This window comes from Gymnogyps californianus, chromosome 3, assembly GCF_018139145.2.
Source record: "Gymnogyps californianus isolate 813 chromosome 3, ASM1813914v2, whole genome shotgun sequence".
In the NCBI taxonomy this organism is placed as follows: Eukaryota; Metazoa; Chordata; class Aves; order Accipitriformes; family Cathartidae; genus Gymnogyps; species Gymnogyps californianus.
Genome location: NC_059473.1, coordinates 21,122,148 through 21,148,995, shown reverse-complemented (window position 1 = coordinate 21,148,995; position 26,848 = coordinate 21,122,148). Strand labels below are relative to the sequence as shown.

General features: G+C 40.7%; 1 long non-coding RNA gene across 1 annotated transcript in view; it reads right to left on the bottom strand.

The window, feature by feature from the left end:
- Positions 1-8,226: 8,226 nt before the first annotated feature.
- The window catches only part of LOC127015237 (uncharacterized), a 34,846-nt gene continuing 16,224 nt past the window's right edge, over positions 8,227-26,848 (bottom strand). The window contains exons 2-3 of the long non-coding RNA XR_007766306.1: positions 8,538-8,642; positions 8,227-8,449 (exon numbers count right to left, since the gene is read on the bottom strand). This is a non-coding gene — a long non-coding RNA (uncharacterized LOC127015237). The remainder of the gene's footprint in view (positions 8,450-8,537; positions 8,643-26,848) is intronic.

The following is a 26,848-nucleotide window of genomic DNA, read 5'->3' as shown; positions in this document are numbered from 1 at the left end:
TTGAGGTAATGTTTTTTCATAAACTAATACGATAGATTAAAAAAAAAAAAAAACACCCTGAATTTCTTTGCTTTACACTGCAAAAGGGTTGTTTTCTGTTAGCAAGCCAGTATGAAATACAAAAGACTAATCCAAGATGATGGCCCCATCTGAAGAAACATGGTGAGAGTCGTTTTTTTAAGTGGAAATCATTCTCCATTTACCAGACCATCTACTTGAGACACCCACTATCATTTTTCTTCCCCCTGGGGCACAGAACACAGGATATAGAAAAAGCAAGGCAGCATGATGCTACACCACGAACCAGGAGGAATAAAACTGGCTTCTATAGCTTCAACATGTTGTTTTTCTATGGCATTTTTAATCCAAGGTTCTCAGACTATTCCAATTATTAAATATACTCAACTTCCAGTTAGTTTTAAATATACCGCTTCTACTGTTTGTACTGCGTTTTCCCAAAAAAGACAAATGACTTTCCAAAGCACAAATAACAAGCTACTGGTAGGGTCCAGCAATACACAGGGCTGGCACTCCCAACTATTTTCTCTCATACTAGATACAATTCTCTCTACACAGAAACAGAGTATAACATATCATCTGTAAAAAAGGTATAGCTACACTGGAATATGTCATTATAATCAGATTACTATTTACATTTGTCAGTGCTTTGCAATTGTTAGCATCTTGTTTACAGGGTTCATAAGGAACTATTTGATTAGAATCTAATTTTGATTCATGTAATTACAATCAAGGTGATATCTATTGCATAACTATAGAACACTTTGTATTTTCCAAAATAATACTGAATTTAGGTCTATTTGGGATTTTCTGTGATTTCAAGCAGAAGAGCCTAGCTTTCCAGGATCTAGAAATCCAGCACAGAGGCATGTTTTGACCTGAAGTTTCACATAATGCATGTTGGGCATTTGCTTTTGGCTTGCTTTGTTGCATGCCATGCACAGTGCCCTGCAGAACTTTGGAGCTGACCCTGCAAAGCAGCACCTGGATTTAAGATCCTCTTTTTTAAAGAAATCAACCATGACTACAAGACCAAAGAGACTGGTAGAATCACTTAGCTCTTGCACAGGCCAGCTATCAGCAGGAGAAAGTCCCATGCTTTCCTTTTCCTCACCACCTCTTTACTACAATAAGTTTTGCAGGAAGGTTGAACATCTCCTACCAGCTTATGGACAAGCAGGTGCTTCCCCTTTTCTGGTCACTACTGCTTTTTTGACCAAAACACAAGAACTGGGTCCTCTCGTGTGCCTATGGTACCGAGACAGGTGTCTATGGCTCTTTTATAGGACACTTACAGAAAACAAGTTTAGAAAGAGCATAAAGGGCAGTCTTACTCATTCTCTGTCCCATTCCAATAGCAATAGTACCCATTAATTTTTTCTCAGAAATTTGTTTACCCTGTTCTTAAAAACCTGTATGTCAGTAGTTTATGTAGCCCTGCTGTCAGAAAGCCTTTCCCACTGACTAATACAGATTTCCTCCAGTGGAGTTTAAGCCTGCTACTTCTTGTGCTATCTGTACCACACATGGAGCATACCTCCTTCTCTGAGGCAGCCATTTTATTTTATTTTATGAACTCTCACAGCTCTGCAGTTACCTTGTCTCTAGATTAAACAGATTAATTCTTCCAAGCTTTCCTCACTGCCTGTGTTCTCCAGATCTCTGATCTCCATTCACTCCAAGTCTCTCTGTGGGGCCCAAAATGAAACAAAATGCTTCAGCTGTGGCCATACCAGTGCCAAACACAGCAAAAAGGCTGTTTCCGGTGTTGTGCATGGTATGGTCTTGTTTATGTTTCCTTGCATCACTATGATAGCCCTAACTGGTGTTCAGTTTGTTATCCACTATAACCCCACATCCCTTCTTGAGAGACTGCCAGCTAGCTGTTCATTCATCTTTTAATCTCACAAATAATTTATACGTCATCATAGGACTCTATGCCTGCCCTTGAACTGAATCCCACTTAATTCAAATGAGTTCTTCTAATTGCCAAGATTCTTTTGAATGTTAATCCTTTCATCCAAATGCTTGCAGCCTTTCCAGCTGAGCATGGCCTAGAAATGCATTACGCATATTTTCTAGTTCCTTGCACAAATTACTGCTCTAAGTACCAACAGGCACTAGACTCACCACACCCTCCCAAGGAATCCCACACATTGCATCCCCCCCATTTGACACAAACTCACAAACAGCTACTCTTCAAGACTCTCCCCACTATACTACTCCCACTTTGTGTCACTCTCTGTCTTTATCTTGTTTATGAGAATGTCATTCAAAATAGTATCAAGAAGCTCTCCTGCAGTGAAGATAAGTTGCCTCTTCCTTATTGACACGGTCTGTTATCCTAATGTGGAAGGAAATTAAGATTGTTGTCATGATTTAACGCCGTTGGCTGTTTATTAATACCTCATCATATTCAAGATGGTTTGTTTTAAAATTTTCGTCCCACTGTTCTTCCAAAAACTGAAGATCTCTGCTTCTCCCCCCACCCCACTGCCTCCATTTTCAAAGCTTTTTCAAATGTTGGCCTTCTCTGGAACCTCACTCATCCTTCACCAGCTCTGAGAAGCAACTCCTGCTGGCTCTTAACCGAGTCAGCCATTCCCCTTTCAACTCTTTAACTCCTCCAACTTGTTACTTCCCTATTTTAACCTGAGCTGTTATCTGTTCTCACTGAGGCTAGCCGTAGCACCTGCCTGATCATTGCTAAGATTTTTTTTTCAAATGAAGCCTGAGGAGAAAAAAAAAAAAAACAAAACCAAAAAACACACCACCATTAAACGGTTTTCCCTGATATCAGGTTGTTGTTCAGAAAGAAGCTTTATTCTGACTTGCCAGCCATCTCTACACAATACAACAGCACCTTTCTTCTTTACCCTGAAACTTTCTGCTGGCCCAGCTTCCACCACACTGTAGCTCTGTGAACAACCCCACGGGCTCCCTAACCCACCTCCTACTCCCTTGCCTCCTCCACCTGTGTGCCACTTCCTTTCATAGCATCATTCAGCCACCTGATTTATCCCACTCAATCTCTGTTATGGCTAATTAAGCCATCTTTTTGATTGCACATAAAAATGCTCAGGTCCTCCTGCTAGAGGCAACAATCTTTTTTGAGAGAAAAAAATGGCTTCTAGAACAAAATCTCTAAACAAGCCATCTAGTCTAGGAGTCCGAAGTAGATGTTTTAGGAGCCAGAACCTAATTCACCTACTTTAATTCACCTCAAGCATAGGTAAATTAAGTCCTCCTATTACTCCATTCCTGATTATACTCAATGAAATCTCCTATAAAACAGTATATAAGCTGATTTCTTCCTTGTTATGTTTCCTTATCTGTAGTGTTTAAGCCATTCATATTATTTTCTTCACTAATGAGCAGATTTGACAAAATTATTTTGACAATTTTAATTAGAATAATAGAATTTTTTTCCAGTTAAACCTTTCTCTCCACTGTATTTTAACCCTGAAAAATGTGACAACCAAATGCTTTAAAAGCCTCGTTGTAACAGCCATCTGATGTAACCAACAATCATGACACCACTGATCAAAAAAAAAAAAAAAAAAAATCTTGAGACAAACTAGGTAAACAGCTGTTAAATTTTAAAGGAAAAAAGAGCCAAAGAAGTTAAATACCTGGGTGCTTGGTGTAATTACCTTTGCCTTCCTTTTCCACAATTATTTAATCTTATTTTAAATTAACTTCTCCCTACGTGTGTTCACACCTGGGTGTCAGCCTTTAGGAGCACTCACCCAGAATAGTACACAAGGACTGCCATAGTTACTAACCCTTAGGTATAAAGCATTAGTAGCAGGTTCATTTTAAAAAGAAAAAGGTGGTGCTTGTCTTGGGGGGGGATGGCCTTTAGCTCCCATGGTGTCCCATTAACAGGACAACCAGTGAGGTTTGCTATCACCTCAGAGGAGACACAGCACACCTCAAAGGACCAAGGTCTCTGTAAACTACCTTTTCAAAGGTAGTTTCAAAGGTACCTTTCCAAAGCCCTCCCGCAAGGCTCAGTGCCACCAACATCCTTGACACCGCACCTCTCCTCTGCTGTACTAAGTGGACCTCCCATGCCTCTTCCCTCAGCAAATTTTACTGCTAATAACAGTGTTCTCAGGAAAGAAAAAGCATGAACTGAAATGGAAACACTGATGGACTAAAGCATAGCAGGGCGAACACAGGCACTGAACCTAGAGCTGTGTCCCTGCAGCACCTCCTGGGAGAGCACAGCCTGGTGGTCCTTGCCCCTGAGCAGGGAGCTGCAGTGGAGGTCACATACTGGAGCTGCTGGCAATAAATCCTTGCATTAACTGTACTGCAGGACCCTAGGTTAGGAGATCATGGAGCACTCACTAGCGCCCAGCGAGCCTGGACAGATTTTTTTAGCTCCATCTGGTGGGCAAACAAGCTGCTTCTGGGCCACAACCACCCACTCCCTTTTGACAACAGTTACTGCTTTTATGAGAAAAAGAGATTATTAAGTGAGACTGTCTTCATTAACAGCAATTTTTGCTTCTCCTGTGAAGAACTCAATTTATAAAGAGTAAAATACATCACTGCTGGCTGGGATTATTTCCTGCACATCTCTATTTCTACATACTTCAGTTATAGAGCAGTGTTTACCTTCACAGATCCCAGACAGTTGAAACTACAGTCCTAAAGAACAGTATATATTTACAATCACCACTCCTGGGACTCAAAGTACCCTGGTGATAGCAATCATCAAGCAATTCATGAAGAACTCCTAGGCAGAAATGGAGCAAACGCACAATTCCTACGAGTCAACCGTCTGCTGTTACTACTGTGCATAACCACAGTGGAGTCCCTGGGCTCAGTTTCTTCAGTCATTACCCAGGGATTTGATTCTGCTTGGAAGAGTAGAAGGAGTTATAAATTGCAACCCCACTGTGCACGTTTCCTCAACAGAGACCTTACCTAGCTCTTCCCCAGCAAGATGGTTGAGAAGTAAATGAACTATAACAGGAGCTCATGACAAAGAATTCAGCAACTCCTTGAATTTGTCCTTGTCCTCACATTTCAAAAAAATATAAACATTACACAGGAAAAAGATCCATGGTCCAATGAAAGGCACGAGGTTATAATACATGGCTCCATTTAAATTCATGATGGATTTCATTTGTTCATCCCACTGACAGGCTTTGGAATAATTTTTCATCCTGTGTTGTCAGATTTTTATACTTGAGAAACAATAGAGGTCTATTAATTGAACTAAGGAACAAGATAGTCCCAGCCATTTTGTCTATGCACCCCAGCTAATGACAGAAGCAAAAAGAAAATGTTTAGTTAAGTATCTTTGTCTGCAAGCTGGACGCAAACCAACGGCATTAATAGCTCTCTAAGACAGACATATGGACTAAAGCCCAAGATTATATCTCTGTAATTGTGATTACAATAGGTTTCTAGTCACTGAAATATGTGTCCCAGTTTAACAAGGTCCCTGTTGTCACTATTTTTTTGCTGAAGTTAAAGCAATAAATAGTTCTGCAATCTCGATTTCTAATTTGAAAAGAAGCAATCCTAAATAGTATTGCTATGGCCTTTTCAACATCAGAGTTCCCTTCTATCTTTATCTTTTTTATTACATTTGAGTTAATTTATTACAAGACAAAAATATTTCTCCAACTAACAACCACCCACTTGCAATAGCAATTGTATTTAATTAATTCCAGTATCAACTTATTTCATTTAGTGCTGAGTAAAAATGGTTTCCTATCAAGCAAATCTGCTCCTTCTTAGGCTACATTTAGTCATTATCATGACCAAAATGCATTTTGATTTTTTTAATTCCTGAAGATGCAGACTTAGCTCATCTTAGACTTGTCATAGCTAAACATTTTATAAAGGAAGATATTATTCCTATTGTACAAGTGATGGGGTAGCTGAGGCACAAAGAAATGAAATATTTCACCTCTGGAGGTGAAAACAGGAATCGAACACAGCTCTGTGGACTTCTGATGCAGTACTATACCCCATGATGTGATGTAAATCCTTCATGTACTATATTGCTAAAGCTGCTTGCTCTACCCATATAAAAGCTCCTCAGTTTGCAAAGGTTTCTACCAGCAGCTCTGAAAAAAGAACAGATTCTGTTTCAGTTCTGTTACAATTTCTGCTTGAGCTCATAGAGTGGACACCCTCCTGGAACAAAGGGGCTGTGCCTCTTACTTGCTTATTAAATGACATGCAGCTGTTTATTATCCATGGTATCTATGTTTCTCAGAGGAGACAGACTGCCTAAATATGCAGATATGTACTCATATGTGAACAGCACTGATGAGTCGCATCATGATATTTTACTTGTCTAACCTAATTGAATCTATCCCAGACAGTAATAACACTAAAGCAAAAAAGCCTCTCTCACTGCCTCTGTTCCTTTTCTCTTTTTCATAAAAATCTCAGCTCTGAGCGTAATACACCAGGGCAATATTTGAATGCTACAGTGCACAGATGCAGTCACACAGAAAATTAGAACTGCTCCAAAAAAAAAAAAAAAGCTATAGTACATAGCTGCGTCAATACCAGTTCAACAGTGGAAAAGTACTTCATCTGCTTAGCCCCCTTTCTTTCTACTCTGTTGGTGACGTCAGTCAGGCACTAATGAAAGCCCAATTAGCATATCACCTTGTGTGTTTGAATGTACAAGTGGAGCAGCTGATGATTCTCTTCTGAGATTTTAAATAACCACCAAAGCTGAGCCAGAGCTGCTGCTTGGTAGGAAAGATTTAGCTTTATAACATACTCAGTTCCCTATGCAACACAAACAAATAAATGTGCCAACAGAGGAAAAAAAACCCAACCCCGAACAGATGCATTTCTCTGAGGAAAGCAACACAAACCAGCTTCAATTTTGAACAGCATTCATTTAGCCCTTATTCCAGAAAAAAGGTTTTAATTCCTAATTGAGTTTAAAAACTGCATTGACTATTTGCTCACAAAAATCAGGGTACAGACCTTGGTGAGCTTTAGGAAAGCCAGCACCCTTGCTAACGCCCTGCCAATTTTTCAGATGACAGTGACTGAAAAGCAAACAGCCACGGGACAGAAAGTTCATCCTTCTGCTGTAAAAGAGCACACTGCTATCACCCAACATCGAAAGGAAAGGGAATCTACAGACCATTTAACTTCAGACATTGACTGGAGTCTTTGGTGGGGACTTAGTTCAGGGGTCTATGACTCCCCATGGTCCCCATTTAGCCACCAGTGTCCAAGAGAGGACAGCAATGCATGGCGCTCACCCCATCCTTCTTACCTGATCACCTGCACCCAGCTATTTGTGCCATAAGCACAGATGTGAGTGCTGCCATCCAGGGGGCCACAAGCCATTTTCAGTGTATCAATAACTGGCACTAGATTTCAGTCCTGATCGAAATGAATAGTGGGGAAGGAGGTGAGATGTGAGGTCAAAGAGGCACCCACTGAGGCAATGTAATATTGACCAAAAAGAGTGAAAAAATGAAAGGCCTAAATCTGTAGCAAGGATTTCTCTGTTAAACTCCCTGTACACGGACTGAAAGCAGCACCAGAGGCTGCTGCCAGACCTTACAGAAATCCTAAAGGGCACCACTGTTTTGCAGCATTTGGGGGCTAGAAACTGGAAAATCTGTCTTTGTCAATCCAACAGCAATGACAGGAAAGCGCAAGCATCGTGCAGTGCTCTGAGCAAGAACTTCAACCCTGACCTAGATAAAGACTATCTAAAAGAAACAGGAATTCAAGCCCAGCTGAACTTCCTTGGAGTCTCTGTTGAAGGACAAGGCTACTTACGAGGTTCAACTGTTTTGTAAGGTGCTAGTGTTGATCATTCTGCCTAAATGGACAGCCTCTATGGAAATCAAACCCCGAACACAACAGAATACACCAAGAGCAACCCTTCAATTCCCATACACCTCCAAAGAGCTTCTGCCCACTCCCTAGTGCCTTCGGGTATGGAGTCTTCCTATCTGACCATGGCAGTCTTAGGGCACAAAATAATCTGTAACCATCAGTGAATGCTTCAAAAGCAGGCAGAACTACGACAGTTTTAAAAAGGTTATGTTAAATGAGCTCATGTCATTGACTGATTTTCAGCCTCAAGCCACGCTCTTATTCATAGTCGATCACGTCAACAGGTGCCAGGTTTTGCAGAAAAAAGGCAAAATCCTAACAAGTCAAATAGGAAGATGATACTGCATTTAGATCTTTATTAAACACGGCTACAGTGTGCGCAGATGTAATTAAAGCTTGGGCTTTGATTTGGCAAGCAGCCTCTATAAATAGTCTTTCTGTTACACTGTTCTTTCTCCTCAGTGCTTCATTAAAAGTAAGAGATGTCCTTCAGCTCCTCCCCCACTCCTGGGATGATCAAATGTTTTATATAGTTCTGCAAACCTTAAAACGGCCAAACGCTACAGCAGCAATATTTGGGTAACTCATTGTGGGAAGAAAGGGAATTATCTTTAAGGTGCTTTTCTCTCAGCAGCACCTTCCATTTTCTTGCCGGGGGTGGGGAGACTTACCAGATAGCCAGAACAAAAGAGGAGAGCCCCATTCCAGAGTGCAGAATAAGAACACAGACTCGATATCGTGGCTCCTTCCAAGTGGTGATCTACCTTCTAAGTGATCTATGGGCAAAGGAGACAATATTGGAAAACTTTAACATTGGAGCTAGCTACTTCTTGCCAGCTGATATATTTCATCTCATCGTTTCTCATGAGAGATATTATTTTGCTAATTATGTCTAACGATTTTTTATGGTAGAAATTTTGAAAAAGTTTTTACATTCATTCTCACAGCACTGAAGAGAACCTGCCATGTTGATCTAAGCCCATATTTAAGCTTTGTAGCAAATAAAGAGGGCACAAATAGGTTTTAAAAAAATCTGTAGCTCAACAGAAACAGGTTTTATTTTCAGTTCTGTGAAAAACAAATCTTTGTTTTCTTTTGAAAACTTCCTTCCACTACACCATAAAGTAAAGCAGACCAGAAATACGAGTTAAGCTGACCTGTTTTAGCATTCAGTAAACTCAGTAAACAACAAAAATCAGGAAAAGGAATACCAGCTGCATAAACAACAAAAAGTAAAGTTGACATCTAATGCTATTTGTTTTAATACTTGAAATAGCATCCAAGATCAGCATTTTTAAACAATCACTCTGTAAATTAGAATACAGGAGTGTCTCCTTATAGTATTCTAACACTGGAGAAGATAAAAAACCCATAAATATTCTTTATGAATAGATCAGTTGGCAAATCAGTTCTGGCAAAAGGGTATTTGAATGGAGCAGCAACCCCAACTGGATCTGATCTTTGGAAAAGTTTTCTTCCCAAACAGCCTTACAGTCTCAAAATCCCCCAGAAATACCTAGACAAGAGCAAAAGCAACAGCAGTAACACAACTGAGACAAACGTCATGAGATCTTCTCCCCAGAGTGATTTAGAGACTTAGGGTAAAAGAGATTTACAAGTGCTCTTGTCCATTTTCAAGTCATTAACACCTGCACAGAGCGGGACTGAACTGCTACCACATCCAAAGGCAATGGTTTGTATTGACTTTCCTTGTGTATCAGTGGCTCCAACTAAACTTCCAAAATGTCTCAAGTTTGCCTGTCCCTAATATGCCCTGCAACAACACGTGGCCAGCTATACCCTCCCTTATTCTAGGGGAAATAAAAATTAATTCCAATACAGTCAGCAGTTTCATCCAAGTAAAATGAAAGGAGAACTGAGCTTCTCCTTTCAAAACTGACGACGTGATTTGCAAGCTGTAATGGAGAATTCCTGCTTCCCCTTCCCGGGAGCTGCATAATGCATCTGCACACAGAGTATCTGGGAACCTAGAAGTACTCACTTCTCAAAGACCACTACTTAAAATGACTAATCTGAATCAATAATAAGGACACAATTGATTCTTTATTTGCTTCCAGTGGCTGCCCTTGTCGACTTACAGTGTACTACATTTCTAAAAATCATAGCGTTCTTTGTTTGCTTCCAGAGAAAACACTTATTTCAGATAATCTTGCCTCCACAAAGTTATTTTTCAATTTTCTTCAGTCACTGCTATGCCTGCAGGAATGTCTGATTATCCATAAAACGCCTTCTGACAGCTCAGATTCATTACTAAATTACCACATTTAAATTTTTCATGTGCACAGGGCAATTACTTTTATGAATGACTGCCAGCAACATTTCACTAAATCTGAATGAATTTTTAAAGGATTTTAATTGCCACTTAGATGCCCCTATAACTCTTGTTTTAAAGGTTTTCATTTCTTTTAGTCAGTTACCTGTGTTCAATGCAAATGTGTTCCCCCTCACATTTTATATCACTGAAAATTATTTACATCAGAAACAAAGAAATATGAAACTGGTGGTGCTACATAAGCAGTTAGACTGCACAGTAGAAATGATTCATAGCCAAAGTCTTGAGCATGAATAATTATCTGTAACCCTCATTTGGAGCTTTTGCGTCAAGTTACGTTATTCATTTGGGTTTTGGCAGGGGAAATTAATGAATACCAACTTGACAGACGCCTTAAAAAATTCTAAATTTTTCAAGTAGTTGGGCCAAACTAAACCTTTAATATGTCCAATGAAAGAAAAAGGGGAGGTGCGCAAGGAATGTGTTTTTTACCACTGAAATTAAAAAAAGCACAGATACAAATAAGCATTCAGAGAAGACAGGTGAGCTTTTAATTGCACCACTAAGATGGGTTGGAATTCTGACTTGTCTCCCAGTGGAGTGTCATCAGGAAATTTCATTAACGCAGTCTATTTCTTATGCCAAGGTTGTTAATGAAAGTGATAAACAAGATCAGAAATAAACTTATCATTGATGAACTCCCCCAATAAACTCCAGATAGACTGATGTTTCTCTTTGAAGTGCTACATTTTGTGTCACATTCTTCATCCAAGTGCTTGCCCACTTCAGAGATTTTTCTATTTCTCTTTCCATTATCCCTGTTCCCTATCAGTTTGTAGAGAGGCATCAAATCAAATGTTCCCTTAAAAACCAGCTAGATTAATGCTCCTTTATTTCTTTTGCCTAGAAAGTCAAGGATCAGGTTAACAGGAAGGAAGCAGAAATGTACATCTACAATGTCTTCTGAAAGCTGTCCTGAGTTTGGTCTTGAAAGCAAACCCACCTGCTGCATGAACAGCAAATGTGAACACAGAGCTCCAAGCAGAGCTGGTTAGAGCTGGCAGGTTAGGACACCACTGAGAATGCTTGTTCAGGTCATCTACACTGTGCATGGCAGCCATTTGGGCAGAAAATAGGGGGTACCCCAGGCAAGACATGGGGCATAGAGGCAGCCGTATCAATGACAGAATTATAGCACTGAGATTCAAACACAGACATAACTGAGCCGGTTGCAGATCCTAAAATGACTGAGAGATAAGCGGTAATTAAAGAAGACAAGAGGTCTAAGAGATGTTTGAAGAAGGTCCCATCAAAAGGGAGGTGTTGAAAAATAACCTATAAAAAGGGCTTCAGTTTCTTAAATTATATGTGAAGCAAATGACCCACCACAATCCAAGATTCTTGAATTACCTTGCTGGTTTTGCCACCGGCTGACTACAGAAATGTGGGCAATCCAGTGAACTCCTCCATCTCTCTGCTTCCATTTTTAGCAGGGAGGGAACGGGGGAAAACGTGGCATATCCACTTCTGTAAAGATTTTGAAATCTGCAGATGAATGTGCTGCAAGTCATTTTTAAGCAATATTAATATTCTGCAACAGCAACCTATTTCACTGCAATCTTCAACAAAGGCCAAAATCTCTGAGGGAATGGTTGCCAGCAGTAAGTTACACTTCAGTATTCAACCCTGCACAGGATCCAAGAGGGGTTTTCATCTGCATCTAAACTCTAATTAGCAGCTTTCATAAAGCTGCATTTGATAACTTTATTCCAACATTAAATATCAGCTCTTAATACTTTCCCCTGTGTGTTACTGTCCAAAATACACAGCTACAGATGACGAATTGCTTGAAAAAGGTGATTCCGGCAAAACCTGCCACCCATGAGAAACACTCCATTGTAACACAGAGGCAACAACAGGTCAAACCTGGCAGAAGCTAAGCCAAGGGAGCAGGAAACTGCCAATGCTATTCCCTGCTTCCCAGTGGTCCCGCTGATCTTGTGTACAGTAACTTAATGAATGCTGGTCTTCTGATCAGTTCCAATACAGCTCAGCTGGGCTCTGGCTTCAGCCTTACTGGCATGCTTAGATACAGATAAGTGGTATGTAAGTGTATTTCCACTCAGCAGACAGAGTGGGTTGTGTTTTGCACTTGTTATGGATTGATTTAAAAGAATTCCACATTGCTATGAAAACTGCACATGTACAGGAAGAGTTGGGCTTTTTTTCCCATACATTAGGGTACAACCTAGCATTTCCAAAGATCCTCAGCATTTTGCAAATCAGAGTCCTACCCCAAAAACTGGAAGAGTTTGAAGAAGCTACCTCAAAACATTCTCTTGCTTTCCCTCTTCTCCAGCTTCCCACTTTAAATTCATCCCAGACTAGCAATCTGAATGGCTCTCCAAAAGCTTTGACAGTCCTGTGTCTTGTCTCATTCTGAGAAGAAAGGTCTACATTACAAGGAATACTGTGCCAGTTCACACCTTGTTAACAGTCCTAACAGAAAGTAAACTCCACAAAGTTTACTAGGCTTTCACTGAGACATGATTACAATGGTAACTATTTGAAAAACAGAGGCTGTTCCCCTTTGGACTGTCAATCATGTTGCCCAGACATTAAAATAAACTGCATTCATTTGTTTCTTAAAAACATCACAATGACAAGAAAAGATGCCAAGCCTGAATGGCGCTGGTCCTTACTTCTCATTCGATGAGAGAAGACCACTTCTTTCCCACTACAGATGTAGTGTAGGAGACTATGCCAGGCAAAACAGAGTAAACAACAAGTAGTGGAACTGGATACTGGGGTTTATTTAAGAACCAGAGATTATAGCTTTTACCCTGCCTGATTATCTCACATGCATTCACTTGCTCTCCTCCAAGCTTTATACATTCACTAAGTCTTGGCTGCCCCTCCCCAGAGGAAGATCATTGCTAGCCTGAGAAAGTTAGGCAGAAAGTTCTTTTAGTTCTTGCTGTGCAGCTGTTTGCAGTCACCAGTCTCAGGCACAACTGGCCAAGGTCCCTGCACATCCCAAAGCATTTGTCTCCATGCAACACTGATCTCCAGGATCTACCCCCACTTCCAGGATCTGTACTCCAGCCAGGATCTTCACCACCTTCTTTCCAGGTTCCCTTCTTTTCAAGACCACTTCTTCTTTTTGGGAAGCCACCTTTTTGGCTTCCTCTTCTTTCCAGCATCCCAAGCCTGATTTTCCCAATCTAAACAGTCTAATGCAGAAGCATAACATATGATCAGCCTCCTCATTGTTGGTTCTTTCTCAGGCCTGTTTATTAATTGGAGGGTTTGGGACATTAATTGGAGGGTTTGGGATGTGCCACTACTTTTTAGTCCGCACGTTATCAACATTTACAACTGGCCCGTACCAATCGCAGCTAGCAAGTAGGAGGCTTCTGCTTGAGAGTTCGAAAGTTCAGTTTCAGACATACACACGCCCAATTATCTGCCAGCTGTGTGCGCTCACAGTTTAAGCTATTTTTTCACCTAAGACACAGACAGATATGTTAGCCATGTTGAGACAAACTGAAATCTGCAGATCGTTTCCACATAAGAGCCATCTTTCCCAAGGGACCAACATGGTAAGCGGATTAGGTAATGTGTCATCCTCTAGTCTCAGTTAACTCCCCACACGTGCTCTGGAATCAGTTCAAAAGAAAGCAAATTGCCTTCATCCAAAATGCACCGAAGTCTGTGGATGGATTTCTCTATTGAGAACAACTGGATCAGGCCCCAGTCTCAGGCTGTCATACTGCTTGTGCTTTTGTCTAGCCTGCTCGACGTGCAGCTGCAGCAAAGTGTTGGCAAGGCAGTACAGAACTGAGAGCCCGATTCATTTTGATTTTTCATATCTCAGTAGGAAAGAAGCAATTAAAAATATCATAAGAATATTCCCAAGTGGATTTTAAGAAGTTTTGAGGCTGGTTAAATGTTTTTTTCAAAGCTGACAATGGTTATTCTTAATAGCTCAGGGTAGGAAGATATAATGGCTTATGTAAGACCAAATGACATAGTCAGAAAAAACAGAAAAGCTTTAGGCCTTCTACAGGATCTATTTTGTTCTAGCTAGATCAGTGGACCTAATAAAACTTTATCTGCCTCATATCCTTAGGCTATCAAAGCCACAAGAACACTATCTTCTTAATAACTTAGCGTCTTACCAACACTGAGAATCTGACTTCATGAACATGTTTCCTTTTAGAAAGGAGACATAAACAGAGGGAACCACGCTCTGGAAGACTTAACATGCCATTTATACTTCAGGAAAGGCATTTTCTTTCCATGGGAACTCAGAGCTATCCAACAGTATTAAGTTTATGAGTTAAGTGTATTTTTAAAGTTTTCAAATATGACAATAGATAATATAGCAGGTTTAACTGCTTTTTCCCCAATAGATTAAGAGAGGCAATGTGTTGAGTTTATCAGTGGCAGAAACTTCCATTAACATACAAATAACTGCATGTTATACGTATACTCAGAGAAGAGGCCACTTTACCTTGCAGCTTCCATCTGTCGAGCTATGGTCCCAGTACTGCAATACCCAAGCAGCTCAGAGATCTCTCTGAATATAACTCATCTCATTGAGACTGGGGATATACCATCATGCCTAGCTTGCAGGTAAGGCATTTAGGCAGCGAGAGATGACTGATCAACCTAAATACACCTGAGGTCTACAGAACTGCTGTAATTTGAACTTCATTTACCTGTGCCCCAAGCTGATGGTCCTCAGTACTGAACAGTCCCTCCTGGGGGATGGCTGTTACCCTCTGTGGTTCACTTCGGCAGGCCCTGTTCCTACACTGCTGACAGAACTATTATCCATCACATCATTAGTCCTCTGTTCACTAAGAACTGAAGAAGAAGTCTTCAGAGCTAAAAATCCCCCAAACATAGCTATGTGCATCATGGACAGTCACAGCTAATGGCCTTGACACTCGGACAAACAAGAGACAATATTAACAACATTGAAAAAAAAAATATCCTCAGTCCAGCAATGCACTGCTGTCTCCACTTTTTTAAATAGCACATCCCTGTCTCTTTAATTACAGCAAGCAGGATGTGAACAGATGCTTACTGCACCCAGCAGCCCAATGATTCAGGCAAACTTTTAGCTATTAGCAAATCCTTTAGGTAGCTGACTCAGGCAAACAAGATGTGCAGATTCCCTCCAACTGATTAACCACTGGGTTTGCACAAGCTTGGCTCATTGACCACAGCTGTTGGAGATACAAATGTCCTCAGCTGACAGCCCTGTTCTCAGTTTCATCATCATTTTGGGTTGAAAGCAAAAATATCAGCATTCACTGACGTCTTGTCTGGAGCTGGGACAAAATACCCCAAATCAGTAGGTGAGGAATTCCTGCGTGAAATGAATCACAGGTTGAAGTTATTCAAATCATGAAAAAGAAAAGCAGAGAACAAGATACAGGCTACAGTGATACCCAGCCTGCAGTTCTCTAGATAAATCCTATAGATTTATGTAGTGCTTACAGACATCTCAGTTATGAGGCCTGGCTCTGTAACTGCCTCCCAAGGAAACAAAATCCACACAGATTTTCAGTGATATACAAACAGCGTGTGAATTCAATTTCTTTAATAATCAATCCTAAGTCCCCAGCAGTTCCTGCTGTCGTGTCTATTTCTAGCTTCTACAGGCACTTTATCAGTCTTTACTTCCAGAGCCGATGTCACACAACACATCCACCTGTTACTGCTGCGAAAATATCTCCAGTTTCACGCCTTTTAGAAAGAAGATCCTCCAAAAATCCTGTGCTACAACATGCAGGTGCCTCTTGACAGCCCCTCCAGCACTAAGTAGGCACAGTTCTAGAAAAACAGAACTGATCTTGCAATCCTTCATCTCTCTTCACGTCTGTGCCTGTTCCTGCCACATCTTTTACCCTGCCTTCTCCCTCTACAGCCTTTCTCTTATCCATAGAAACAACCCTCTCTTTGGTAAATATGAGGCTTTCATAATCCGCTTGCTGATGAAGAAAACAGAAATGGAAGTAAGCACACATGCCTTTTTCCTTATTTACTTTTAGGATGCCATAGAATTTTTCTTCGGCTCTGACTGGATGGATCTGAACACTGGAAAGATACAGACAGGCTTTGGGGTGCCTGCTGTAACCAAACAAGCATTGATGTTTAGTGTGGAGGTGCTGGAAGAATGAAGTCATATTAACTGTCAAAGCTCAAATTCCCCAGAGTTTTACAGGTTTTTTAAGTATCACAGCTAATTATATCCAAGACTCAGACTTTCACAAGACAACCATAAAAATGTATAACGGATGTCACAGTTTAATTATATTGGTTCTTAAAGTTTCATTCACTTTCAACTTCATGGGTTCAAATTGTAAGTGTAGATTCCCCACCAACAAGAAGCTACCAGCTGTTCATTAGGAGTCCTAGCCTGCAAGGTGCTGAGCATGTCTGCAAACTTCAGTCACCTGGGAACAGTCAGTAAAAGAGATGGGGACCACAACTTGCAGGATTGGGCCCTGAGAATGGTAGCAAAATGTAGAGTGCCAGACTGAAAGATTATCCAAGACAGGAAGTCTCTTCCTATAGGCATAGTAAATAGGCTTTAGATCAGATTGAGGAGCCAAGGAGTGCAGAAACCCCTTCCCTCAAAACATGTACTTGCCATCCAACATTTTGCTCATTTTGCTGTTGCCATCCGAGATTTTGCTCAAAATCTCATCTGACATTTTGCTCCTATTGAGCAAAAAGTCACATAGCTTTAAAGGCATTTGTGAGTCACTTAAGCTAAAGAGTCTATGTAGTCCAGTTGCTTGGAGGACAAACATTTGCTCTTCTTGGTGAAAAGGAAGGAAAGGGGAAGTGGGAAGAAAACCTCTTTCCTATGGGACAATCACTCTGGATTAGTGATGGGAGTAAAAGAAAACTGCATTGCTAGTCATCCTCTATCTGGAAAAAAGAAAAATCTATATTCTCATCTTGCATATGCAAATGCAGAGCCTGGCAGTGACTTTTCGGATTAGCAGATTGTAGCATCGCTATATCCACTTATCAATTAGCCTCCAAATGATTTCCCAGGTGCCAAGGAACCAGAGCACAGAGTTATCATCAGTGCCCAGCACTAATACAGCATTTCAGCACTTCAGAATATTTAACAGGAGAAACAACATAAATAATTATAGTAAGAACTCTGCAGATTCTTAGCATTGCTAAAATAAACAGTACTATATGCTATCCTATTATAATACAAGGACTTTGAATTTCCTGTTTTATTCTGGTGCCATTTTCCCTCCTTCTGAACGATTGTGAGGTCAGGTTGGAAGGGGGGAAACAATCTTGTAAGATGCTAAATCTACAGGAGCTGAGGGTGCTTAGCACTCCACAGAGTGCAGACAAATTACAATAAAACAAATAAACTCAAGGAAGAAACTGAAGTTATTATTCAGTCCTTACCCAGACAGTCTTACTGGTATCTATTGGATTTTCACAGTGGAAAGGCTGAGCAAAAGCATAAAAGGATTTGCTCCTGAAAAGTCCCAGAATTTGCAGTGTAACAACCAAAACTATTCTCTAACACTGCCACTACCACCGTGCCTATGAATCTCAGTCACAGACAAACCCCACTGTGCTAAGCCCTATACAAGTACAAAAGAAATAGTTCCCATCTCAAAAAGGAATTAAACTGGACACACCAAATGAATATGAACTAAAGAGAGGAAAGCAAGGAGACCATACTGCCTATATTGGCAGGCTGTCACAAGACACCAGTGGCCTGGCTTGATCACTGTAGACACCAGTGAACAAAGAAAGCTTTAAGAAAGGTTATGAAGGGAGGTAACAAATGTTTACGGAGAGCTCCTCCCAAACATCAGAGTTAGCATGAGTCCAAACACCAAGATTGGCATGGGGAGCTAAGTCCAGCCTAAGTGGACAGCAATCCTGACATCTCAATAACAAATGAGAGAGGAAAGATGAGTGGTAGTAGGCTAGGATGGGCCTTCAAAGTGAAGGTGAGCAATTTAATGTTTAACCAAATGGACAGTGCAGCGAGAAACACAAAGAGAGAAGTGACATAGCCAAAGGGACAGACTAGGAAAGTTTGTTTGACAGCAAAACTGAAATGAAAAAAAAAGGAAAAAAAATGGGCCAAAGAATGTTGATAATGGAGAAATAAGGAGCTGTGTGGTTGGGTAGGACTGCACTGGAGACTGTATGCAGACAGAACCAAGGCTTAGACACAGACCTGTCTTGTTTGGTCACACCCAGGCTGAGCAGAAATCATTCTGCTCACAAATCTAGCTGACAGAAGGGCAGCGTGCTGCACAGGGATCAAACCCAAAGCAGGACATGGGCTGAAGAGCTTGCAGGGGAAGATTAAAAACTCCACATAAATAAGGTTCAGCTTGAGCTGGTGATGACTTGTATCCCTGACAGGGTGACCAAAACTGCAGTTTAGATAGAAGATGAGTGCAGAGGTAGGTTTGTGAAAGCAGAAAACTCACTATTTATGGAATATATTACTTTTTGGCCACATACAGAAGTAAAAGAGAAAGAGGGAGAGAAAGCAGACAACTATGGGACTTCCCCAGAAATGCAGAGCGTGTGGCAGAAGAATAATCCACTCACACTGTCCTGTAACTAAAGAACAATAGAAATCTTTAGTGAAGATGGAGATGTGTCCAAGAAACAGCAGTTCTGCACAACCAAAAAGCACTAACCCAGAAGCAAACAGGGTTTGAAATGTTTTTGTTTTCTCTATGGTTCACCAGTGCACTCCAGACGGTGTACTGACATTATGTGTAAGAGTCTGAAGATGACTCTTAAAACTTACCAGCTTTGACCACAGCATCATTCCCAAGAAAAAGATCAGTAGATTAAGAATCTGAACCCAGCCACCTTTTCCCTGGCTATGTTCCCAGCCAGCAGCAGAGAGAAGATGGTCACACAGATGTTATCACAAAAGCTGTGCGCCACTCACTGCAGAAGGCAATTCTCTGTGGCAGGAAATCCCCGCAGTGGCAGGATGCTTTGTCTGCCATGCATCACCAGCATCCTGAGAGTCCGGACTAACCTTTGCACGGCAGTCTCATTCTGAACACCTCCGAAGTCCCAGGGCACCCAAACCCAGACACAAGCACATTGGTAGAGAAAGTGAAAAGCACTAAATGAAACGAAGAAATGAAAAACAAAGTTTGAATTGATTCTATAACTGATGTGAATGCTATTAGAGGGAGTTATGGGTTGGTCTTTGGTATTTATGTGGACTGTTCTGTTTGATCATTGTTTTATAAATGGTTTCTATCAGTATATACGACTGACTGATTACAGAGTATGCTATTTCACTGTATCAGCCTATTCCCCATAACACATATAGCTATAAATTACTTTCTTGTGAGATTTATGAGTTTTTCCCTATTCCTCTTGTTTTAGAAAAATGAAGTTTTAAAGTGTATCATCAACTTGTGATACTCCTAAAGACACACCTACAAAGATATTCTTAAGCTAACTAAGAGTTAAAAAAATTAAAAATTAGACAGTTATGAGAAAGAGCAGCATTCGCAGTTAGCCGAAAGGGCATATGCTAATCACCAGCTGGAACCAACAAAGAGCTTTGTCACACACTTATTTTCAACACATGGCAACACCAAGTACCTAGAAAGCTGTTCCTCCAAGGCTGTACGATTCCTCAACTTCCCCTGGAGTAAGTGATAGCTATAACCTTTCACTCAGACATAGTCCTTAGCCACATATGCTCATAATATTTTAATAATTAAGTGTAAATATTTTCATGATTTCAAACTCAGTAAGAATTAATTACTTAGTTTCTTATTCAGTATTTCTGAATTTGGAATTTCTTACTGAGTTTGGAATCCTGAATCACCAAATGCTCCCAATCATTTCAAGGAATAAACATTTAAGATCTTTTTCCACATATATATATTACAGATTATAAAACATACCAGAAACAACTGTGTGCTCAGCAGAAAAGAACTGCTTGTCTAACAATACCGAGGAAAAAACATACATTGCCCAGGCAAACTGCATATGAAAATAGATTTATTCTAAATGTGTAGATTGACTGCTCTCAAGGTTACGCACAAGACCTAGCTCAAAGTGGACAAACAGTATGTTACTCAAAATAATTTTCTCAGCTAACTCTACTCAGCACTCAAGCAGTGAATAGTAGGTTTTCTACAGATCTGTCTTTATCTTCTTATCTAATATGCTGCAGGAGAAACGAGCTTTTTATTTTCTTCAGTGTATGGCCACAGTGAAGAGATTTCAAGATACATCTCATGAAAGGATCTCATGGAGGCATGACAGCCTTGAAGCTATCTACATTTATGCATCAACACTTTATTTCAGTAAATGTCAAGACTTTTTGGTTTTTTTCCATGGCAGATGAGCCCAAAACACCTGTATGCACGTTCAGAAATGGATTCACTGCTTGAATTTAGTCTTCTTATTTAGTTTCTTTTACTGTTCCAAAGAACTAGCTATTCCAGAAGGATGATGTCTTAACTATTTTTGGTGATAACAGTATGCAATTTTGTAATTTTTGGGTTCTTATACTGTACTCACACATCTAATGTCCAAGTACTGTAGAGTAGTGCACTGAGTGCTGGCACGATGGTTATTATCACGTGCTGTTTTTTCCCTCCTTCAATTCCTAGGGGAAAGGACCATGCAGAGTAGAGTGCACTGCTCGGGAGAGCAGTCTTCAAAGTGGAGGAGGCAGACAGTGCCATTTGCAAATCAGCTGATGCAGGCTAATATGCATTTATTTTATAGCAGGTTCCTACACTAGTAACAGAATCACAAAAAAATGCAGCTGGGAACAACCTCAAGAGATCATATAATCCACATGCTGCCTCAAGGAAGAATCAGCTGTACCTTTGTCCTCTCTGACAAATGTTTGCCTAATAAGTCTTTATGGTCTTCCAGTGGCCCCCAGTGCCTCTTCACGCTGTATCTCTGTTTGCTCCATTTTCTTGCTTATCTAGTACCTGTCCTAAATCTTTCTTATTGCAGATTAACCCCACTGATTTAGAGAAGAGATTATTCCCTTCTTTTACGAGTGTCATTATTTCCTCATTACACGAATGGCTCATACTCTCCCTTCATCCCTTTCTCAACAGATGTCTGGATAGCTCCGATTCCCTCAAATTCCCTTACCACCAACCCTGTGCTTCAGAGGATTCTCCTCGTTGTTCAAAAACCCCCAGAAATCTTCATCTATCTGATCCTCCTGGTGTGGTAAACTGGAGTAGGTCCTCATCACAAAGTTGTCCATGCTCTTCCTCTTCCATACTCATGAGTCTAACTCCTTTCATATTTTGTATTTCAAAGCAAGTATACATACTGTTGATAAAAGGCGAAAACCCTCCTCTTTTGTCACATCTTACTTCTCTTGTCACATCTTACTTCTCTGAGCAAGTGATGTTCCCTTTTATCCCAATTCACATAGAGTTGTCTCAAGAGGTCTCAGATAGGCAGGTAAGTCATACTGTTTATCACATATCAAAACTTCCAGTTCCTTTTATTTATTCCCTCACTTCAGTATAGTCTTCATCTAAGGGACCATTTGTTATAGGCATTATTCCTAGCATGTGTCATACTGATAGAAATTTTCCCTTGGGATCTTCAAAATTCCATCTTTTAAAGAGCTTTAATCTTATGTGACTTGATTCAGAGGAAGACAAAGGTTTAAAAGTTCTGCCTTGGTAAAACACACTCACCTCCAGTCCATCCTATATAAGCAGTAAGTTATAAAAAGCCTAATTTACACACAGTATTTTTGTCTGCCTGTTCAATGTCATTATAACGTTAACCCTGCTGTTGTAAGGCGGGTGTTGCCAGCAATTGGCTAAGTGGAAACATTAATGTGAAAGTTTATTAATCAATTCCATCTCACAAATCTTAATGTAACAAAAAGAAGCACAAATAAATGCTTGATCTGTTAAAGTAATATATGGCCTTCACACTGAGACATAGGCCTACTCTAAATTTCTTGGCAGTTTTAGTTCAGGCTGCTAACACTTTGGAGGATAATATACTAGCTAAATGCATTAATGGTTTAAGTTTGGTTTGTGTTTGCATTTAATTTTCAGTGAAGTTCAGTACTGCTGAAAGGTGCTGGATCAATAGTGCTGGTTTTGAGCATATTTATCTTAAACTTTCCCCCACGGTCTTATTGGCTCTCAGATGTGAAACAGGATTCAGCTTAGCTGGTACTTAGTTAGCACTTGCTGGTTTCTCAACTTCTGAGGACCAATCCTAATTAAAAAATTATGTGGAAGATACTAGGCATGAGATAGTCTGTTGACTACAGAAAAAGCTCAAAAGTAATCTTCAAGTTTTAAGCTGGCAATATTTACAGCTCTGTGCCCCCTTGCCCCAGCTACCCATCCTCACTCCCGTGCTGCCCCTTCCCTTGTGCTGACAGAAGAGGCTGTGCCTGCACGTGGGGAACCAGAGCGGAGAACTGGGTTAAAACAAACCCGTTCATCACACTTGCACTGCCACAAGGCAGGGGGCTCTATGGGAAGGAATGATGGGGAGGGGTCCATCTGTTTCTTTCAGTAGCTATGCTGGCTTCCTCCCTGATTAAAGTACTTGTGAAACCCTAATGTCCATTTACTGCCTAAAATCAGACAGGATGAATCCATATCTCCCTCATTTTTTCTCTCTTGTACATACACAGATTGAAAAGGAACTGTACTGTTCAGCTTGGACAACATTTTCGCATGGGGTGAAAGAGAACTGAGCGAGATAAAGCCTGTCACATTCCTTGTCATAATCATGTACAGATGTTCCATATTAAAAACTAATATTTACTGAAATACTTTCAAAGTTGCATCAGAGCTCCTCAGAGTGTATTAAAAATAAGCACATGCAAAATATTACATTTAGCTGGGAGCCAGATTCCTTCACCAAAATCACAGACAACTATACAACTGTTTCTCTGCTAATATGATGAGCCAAATGAATCCCCTTCATCTGAACACCTCTGAACTCTGGGACTGGTTTTATCTGAAACTATATTTGGCTAAATGATTGTTACCCTCCAGTGAGTACATGACCACATACAAAAAGTTCACTGCATGATCAGTTTATTACACGAAGAAATGTAATAAACTGTGATTTAAATTTAACAGCCTCGGACAAATTTTCCTGTTTGTTCAACGGAGTGAACTCTCAACCTCCACTCATTTACAGATATCCAAGATTCCTCCACTACACACAGCAATCCAAATTGCCTCAGCAATTTGTTAAGAAATATTTGTTTCCCCTAATAATGGTAAGTAACAATAATAATAATAATAATAATAATAATAATAATAATAATTGAAAAACAGCACATGTGGTTCTGATAAGAACGAGCTAAATAGGATGGCCTCAAATTCCTATCTGATTAAGAGACCATCATATGACAAATTCAGCAGAATCAAGTATCTGCCTGAAAACCAGGGAAAGTGCTTGATTTACAGCACTAAGTGGATGTCTGCCATGATTTTCACACACTTTGCTATCTTGGCTGACCTCTCCCAGACTTATTTTCTGCACACCAACAGATTTCACATGTTTTTAAATATGGTGACAACCAGGAATTCATAAATAATATATCTCCACTGAAATATAACTGCCATGTCTGAGCAGTTCCGGCTCCAGGCTTGATCTGCAGCAAAAGCCAGACAGCTTAAGTTTATAGCAGCTCTCCCCATTCTGCAGCTACACTATTAAAATGACTCCACTTGTACTCAGCTGCCCAGATGTAGACGGCTTAAGCTAATGGTACCCAAATACAAGTATGAAATATTGCCTCTTGTCAGGAAAAGTTACAGTCGTGCATGACAAATTTAGGTAGGTAAAACTGCAGAAAAAAGTGCATCAGACAAAGCGTGTACATGAACACCTTGTTTCAAAGAACAAATATGAACTTGTTGAATTTGTGTTTGTTTTGTCAATAGACGTCTTCAGCGTCATTCATGCCCATCACATAGGAATGTCAAACAGCATTCATGGACTGGAATATCACTTCACTCCTGCAACCCAGCACATGTCCCCTGCACCCCTTACACAGTACTTCAGGGAAAGCAAACCACAGAGGTATCACTTTCAAAGAGACTACTAATTTTCTGTTAGGGTGCTAAATATAAAAGTCTGGCTTGCTGGCAATCCCTCCATTCTTTCTTGTCTCTCAAATTGTCTGAACTGCTATCCTGGATCAGAAATCCTAGGAAAAACAGGATTTGCTCTAGACCCCAAATTTGTGATTCTAGCCTTCAGTATGAAAAAGGAGAAGCAAGAAATAATGAACATATAGGGGAATTTTCACAGAGGCAAGTACATATTAATAGATATTTTGGTCTTCTCACCATCTCCCCTAATCTATTTTCATTTTTCTTCTAAAGTTTTTTTATTATGTTTCCTGAGCATCTACACTAAAGACACTGTATGCTGCTTGGGACACCTCAAAAGATCTATCCTGATATGAAATCACCAGTCACAGACTGATGCTAAAAACCTCTTCCTCTGCCTCCCCCGCCCCCTGCCCTGAAAAGCATCAGAAGCCACCATGTTCTGCCTGATTACAACCATAAGGCACCATCTGAGACAGTAACTGAGACCAGACTCCCTTGTTACTCATCCCAGATTCAACAGATTTGCAAATATAAAAAAGTTCCATCTCTCTCCCCTGTAAAACGCACGACATAGCTCACGCAAGGAAAGCTGCTCAAAATGCTAAATCACCCCCCTTCAAACAGCCATGTGAGGTAAGACTTCTCAGTATGCATGAAAATCTTATAATCTTTAGTATCTCGGGTGCTCAGAGCAACTTCTAATTTTACTTTAAATATTCCATGTAGTCACCCACACACAGGTGATTTATAACTGTCCTAAAAGTTCTTAAAATATTTAGAAAAAAGTTAAAAGCAGCCACCAAGGTACCTTCACATGCAAAAGCCTGGTAATCTGTGGGTGTGAGAACCACAGAAGACAGCCAAGACCTTTTGGCACAGAGAAAGGGAGTCCTGTTACTCTCTTCACTCAAACATACAGTCCTTGAAATGAGAGATGGGGAAGTCCAAGTCCATCTCCCCGTCTAACAAGAAGGATCATTCCCCTGGGCTTATCCACCCATCAGTTTCCAATTACTCAAGCGATGGATTCTTCTACCTCATGTCCTGGGAAAGTATCTGTTGGTGTAATGAATCCCACAGCTACGCAAATTTCCTACTTGCTCAGCTGAAGTTTTCCTTTCCTTTGTCTCATTCCATTCCTCCTAAACATCACTCTCAAAATGTCTTCTCCTTCTATGAGGAGTTGTTGACTCCCCTTCTATGCCTTCTAAACATTACATTTGCATTTCTAATGAATCACATCGTTCTTTTCTACTGTTATGTTGTACTTTGGCCATTTTAGTCTTTCATTGATATTACCAATGATGTGATCTCTAAATCCAGCTAGGGTGGAACTAGAGTGGAGAAAACTTTGTAAGAAAAAGTAGAAAGATAGTCCGCAGGTTGCTGGTCCCCAGACAGTGTGAATTATTCTGCCTTCTGAGAACTTTGTAATGAAAGGAGAGTACATTCTTCTAAGCCCCAGAAAAATCCTAGATACCAGACACTGAGGGACACAATCAGCAACCACCTCTCACAAGCCTCCCCTCCAGGGCCTTCCCTCCCGCCTGCTCCATGCTTAGGCTCGAGATAAAGAAAAAGCAGCTCTCAGCACCAGCTCTCAGCCTCTTGAGTCCTTCCCAAAGCACCGGTGGACTGGCCTAAGAGTTCCCAAGAAGACTGTACCTGAGCAATTCAAGATATCTTTTCCACAGGTTCACTGAGACATTTGGTCCACAGCAATCTTAGTGTGCTGGCTCCACAACAGCCTTTATACTAGCTTAACTATACCAGCACGGCCCATGGTAGAATTTGGGTATAGAAGGACAAGGGCACAGAAGTGCTAGTACGCTACTGTCATCGCTGTAGCATTTAAGCCCTTTCTGACTAGTGACAACTTCTCCCTCCTGTGGTTTGTCCTTCCATCCTGTTCCAGAAAGAACCACAATAGAGGAGGTGTCTTTCTTTTGGTAGAGCTAATGGTCTTGTTTCTTTTAATGTGCCCCTTGCCATGGATATGTATGAATCAAGGAAATGCATGTCGGAGTAGGGAGCAAGCTGGTTTGTAAGACTTATGCAGAAGATCAGGGACACCATCAGATGGACAGTTAGGGTAGACCTGTGAAATCCAGGGCAAGGCCAGACACAGGGAGTGAGTTACAAAACACGCACTCTTCTGTACTCACAGGCTAGCAGAGTTCACTCTGAGCACTGTCTTTCCTGTGGAGAACTGGGACAACTCATGATGATACATGAATGCCCAAGCGCTAGTGCAGACACATCCACCTACTCCGCTGAGCTAAGGACAGCTCAGATGGTGCAGCCGTGTGACTGGCTGAGTGCAGTTAAGTGCTTGCTAATACCCTATGCACGCACTGGGAACTGTAATGGCTCTTTGTGAGACATTTTCCAGATACTGCCTGACTCTTCCACAGAGTAGGCAGCTCTTATTAACATTTTAATAAATGGGGTCAATAATTGCAGCAAAAGCCCCAATGCTCTGATATAGTGCTAAGTTGAAAAAGGACAGGGAACAGCACTTGTCTGGAGCGCATCCCAAAGT